Source organism: Apium graveolens, chromosome 1 (assembly GCF_009905375.1).
Source record: "Apium graveolens cultivar Ventura chromosome 1, ASM990537v1, whole genome shotgun sequence".
In the NCBI taxonomy this organism is placed as follows: domain Eukaryota; kingdom Viridiplantae; phylum Streptophyta; class Magnoliopsida; order Apiales; family Apiaceae; genus Apium; species Apium graveolens.
Genome location: NC_133647.1, coordinates 156,162,870 through 156,167,976, shown reverse-complemented (window position 1 = coordinate 156,167,976; position 5,107 = coordinate 156,162,870).

Sequence of the window (5,107 nt, the reverse complement as noted above, 5' to 3'; positions counted from 1 at the left end):
ATATGGCTATTGGATCAATATCCTCTCTAACACCTGTAAAGGCAATTGGTCCATTAAAGAACCTTGAACAATCGAATCTGACCGTAAAATGGTCGAAACTCTTGTTTCGGTCAACTCATCCTTTGTGTGTGTAACATTTCCTTATGCATCAAGAATTGTTTATATTTGAGGTGGTGACACTACATCGGATACCCTGGCCGACAGGCGAATTTCAATAGACGCACCATGTTGAGAGAATGAATCTAGTAACTGTTTTGTGCATTTTCAGCCATTACATCTTTTTGAGAAGATGTATGGGAGCTAGCAGTTGTCTCAGTTTTGATATATTTCAACTTTGTAGGAGACAGAGCTGCTGGGTTGACTTCAGAACCTTCCTTATGTGGTGCACTAAGGCACTTTCTCCCTCACGCTCATTCATACTTCATTTTAGGGGTAAGAGAGTGTTGGTTGGTTCTGTTTTTGTGTTTGTCTTTATAGTCTGGGATAGAAGTTGTGGGTTTTCAACCTCATGACTATCAAATGAAAGAATGCCATTGGAGGTTGAACCTGCATCACAGAACATATGGCAATGTAGAGATAAAATGCACTTAATATCTATAAGAATGAAAATTATGCATTTAATCTTTTGAGAGAAATGATGTACAATAGTGATTTCAAAAGATTTTAATAAAATAATCAATCACTAATGTAGAAAGAAGTTTGATTTTCTCCTAAAACTGTTCGAGTGCACTAGTCTGTTTTTATGCCTAAAAAGATAAATGATTTGATAAGACACAAACTAATGACCTAGCAGTATTAAGAAGAGACAGAAAGATTTTGTCTTTCAACTTGAATGAGATTTTGTAAAAGCGTTGATCACTTAGGGTAAAGTCTAAGCAATTCTCATTCATATCAGAAGCTCCATAATCTATCTTTATAAAATTATTACCAACAATATTGTTTATTGATAAATTATCTTAATAAGAATGACTATGCTGCTAATTTCAAATTGTAGTGAATCTTTCAGATATAGCAAAGCATATAAATTCACTAGAACTTAAAATCTCACAATTATCTGTAACAAAATATTAACAATATATCATTGTTTGATACTTGTCAAGTACTTTGGATACCAATAATTATGTTGCATCCTATTTTAAATATTAAAATAAGATATCAATGAATTAAATACCAATTATCTATCAAAAAGACATCAGCATTCAATTTCATATATCGTACAATTGTTAACTCCTAACAACTGTAGTATCTCAAACAATATTGGTTCGATAAATAAAGCAACATTAACCAACATTGACTTGTTTGCAATCTTAGAAAAATATTCTAAGTTCCATATACTTTGATCCATTGAGTATTGCATCTATTATCAAAGTGTTTAGGAATTTGCAAATAAGTATAAAAATTATTCTAGGTGAACAACATATGGTTACTTCTAATAAAGCAAAATCATCATTGACCATAGTTGTACTTCAAGAGATATTTTTACACTTTTTATATTTGTATAAGTGACTAAAGATAATCATTGATTACTTAGAGGAGTTCTAGGCAATGTCACAAATACTAATACTTCACAATTAGTTCATAGTTAAACTCTTAACTAAATATCATTAACTGATATAAGTCAAAAATTATACACAACTAATCATACTACAATCATATTATGATTTCAGTGAATTCTTGAGATATAAGCATTTCTAAATTCACTAAAACCAAAATCACATAATTAACTTATAACACATAAGTTACAATAAATATACTAGATATCAATTGTTGACAGATTTAGTTATAATCAATCATGCTGCTTATTTATTTTAAGTTAGTTTGAATTATGGAGCAAATAAGATCATTGAATTGCTTCAAATTCCATAATGCAAACAACCCAAAATAAATATTAAATAAATAAATACTAAATATCTATGAGTTAGATACTAGCACTTAAATATTTTCATAATTATCTTTGAATAATCACCAATATGATATATGACTTATATACATGGCAATCACTCTTTGGATAACTAGTAATTTTAGAAATACTTTCTAAGCATATAAAATATTGAGAGTTTATACACATGACTTAGAAAATACTTCAACTTTCAATATCAGTGATTTTAGAAATAAGCATTGATTACTTATAACAAAAATTCTAAATAATATCACTAATACTAAAAGTACCACAATTATTCGTACATGATACAAATAACTATGCTGTATTTTATTTTAATATAATTCAAATTATGAGACTGATATGGAATGGAATTGTCTACAATCATAATTTAAATCAATTAAAATAATATTCAAACTTAATGCTAAAATACTTAACTACCACAAATATATATGACATTGTAATCATGATAATCAAGATAGTAGCATTAAGTATGAGGTACTGGATTACTGATAAATTCACTAGTCCTTTAAATATTGAAGATTTAATACTTGTGAACTTATATGAAGAATTCCTTACAGATGAGATTTCCAACTAATATGCAATGAATGATATCCCACACTTACAAACCGGTCTTGAATATTAACTTTAACAAGTGATTTAATAAATGTTTATGTCAGTAATTCTTTGACTAAAGACATGCTCTCGAATTAAATGATACCTGGTGTGAAGGTGCCTTGTCGTAGAGTGTTCATAGAGTTGTTGGATTTGAGGTTGTTTCTCATCATAACAAGAAATCAATCTTCTTCCACGAAGTTGACAGCTTCTTGAGATGCTTCTCCTGTCACTTAAGTTGACAGCTTCAGAGATGTTTCTCATGTCTTTCTTACAACCTGCATAATCTGTATCTATATAGCCAGATATGTTAAGCATAATATCTTTAGGGTACTTTACTCCAAGAGTTGATAGTCCCTTAAGATATCTAATAATCTTGTTAATAGCTATAAGATTGGATTTTCTAGGATCCACTTGGAACCTTGCACATTGGCATCTTGAGAACATTACATGTTGTCTATTAACATTTGATTAAAAGAGTGAGCTTGTCATACCTCTATAGCTTGTCATTATACCTGAGTTGCACTGATCAAGCTTTAGTGGTTTCTGTTGGTAAGTAGCCTTGGCATGTTCAAAATCTTCCAAATTTTTCATCTTCAAAAGATCCTTAACTTTCTTGTATTGCCATCATCCTTTTGGTTTACTTGTGCTCCTAAAAGAATTGTTCTTTTGGCTTGCTTGAGCTCCTAAAAGAATTATCCTAATGGCTTGCTTGAGGTAAACCAAAGAGAATTGTAACATTTCCAACATGCTCCTCCATACCTACTCTGCAATTACTTAGCAAATAATCTTGCACAAGTTTTTGTTAGTAGACCAACATATACCATTATCATTATATCAGAGCACAAATATAACATTATGTTTGTGCCTAGTGATAAGAGAGTTATTAATATGACGACTCTACTAGTTCATATTCGACTGTAACTTCGGTTAGAGTGCCATACCATGTCCTTGATGATTGCTTGAGTAGTATACTAGTTCATACCAACCTGAAGTGAGCTTGTGAAGAAGAGATATATGTAGTCCAATAGATCTGTAACTGCAAAGTCCATGAACTGTTGTGCATTGACTTCCTCTTTTGACTCACCCACCAAGAGTGCACTTGTACACATCTACTAGAGTCCAATTCCAAGTATAATGTGCATCATGTGCCTGGTATGTCATTATTATGGATTAAAAACTAAAGTATATGATTGTTGTATTTGTTATTAAGGAACGTGAGCTTCGAGACTCGATTTGACTGCTCTTGTGTTTCGTGACTCGATCTGCCTTAACAAGATGCCTACGTACCTTGCTGATTGCTAAGGATCAAGTCAAAAAACATAGTTCTGATTTGTGGGGTGAGGCCCCTTATATAGATGTTGGGAGTCTTTGAATTGGACTTGGTATAGGAGACTTGGTGGTCAAGTCTCTGAATTAGAATGGACTTTGGAGTCCTAGGAAGTAGGAAGCTGATTCCTTATCCTATGAGGTTCCTTGGAGGCCAATCCACAAGGATTTATGTCCTTATTGGGACTCTTCTCAATAGCTGATTTTTCCCTTATAAATTAATCATGAAATTAATTAATAATCAGGGTTTTGGGCTTTCTTTGTTCCATTAGGCCTAATCTGGTCCATCAGGCCTGATCAATGTGTTAACCTTTTTGGTCTGAATATCATGCATCTTTTTATTGGGCCTTGCAGCCCAAATCATGTGTAATTAATACAACATTAACTACGTAATCAGGATTTATTTATTACCTATCATTTGCCCCTCAACTTTTGGGAAACAGTGACTAGGTTTCGCAGAAGTTTAGTTCATTCGTTCCCTTACAGGGTATCATTTTTGCGTAAAGTGTGGAGTGACCTACACATTTACAACTATTTACTTTCATCCCTTTTTATTTAGAAATTTTCTTAATTTCCAGGGATTTTTCCTTAATTTTCAGGAATTTTTCCCTTTATTCTGGGATTTTTCCTTAATTTTCCAAGAATTTTTCCCTTTATTTTGGGATTTTTCCTTAATTTTCTGGAATTTTTCCCTTTATTCTGGGATTTTTCCTTAATTTTCTGGAATTTTTCCCTTTATTCTGGGATTTTTCCTTAATTTTCTGGCTTAAAATTGATCAGGGGTCATACAAAATCGATCAAGAATCCTGGTCGAAATCGACCAGGATCCTGATCGATCTTACTGTGATATTGTCACTCTGGTCGATGGCATCTTCAATCAGGATTCATGCAAAATCGATCAGGATTTCTGATCAATTTCGATCAGGACTCTAATCGGACTAGCTCACAATAAACCACTCTAATCGATGGTATCTTTGATCAGGGTTCATGCAAAATCAATCAGGATTCCTGATCGATTTCGATCAGGATTCTGATCGAACTAGCTCACAATACACCACTCTAATCGATGGTATCTTCGATCAGGATTCGTGCAAAATCGATCAGGATTCCTAATCGATTTCGATCAGGATTCTGATCGAACTAGCTCACAATACACCACTCTAATCGATGGTATCTTCGATCAAGATTCTTTTTCTTGTTGATCAGGACTCTGATCGAAGTAAGTGAATTTTTACCCTTTTGATCGAATGAAATATCAATCAGGATTCTTTTCTTTATCGATCA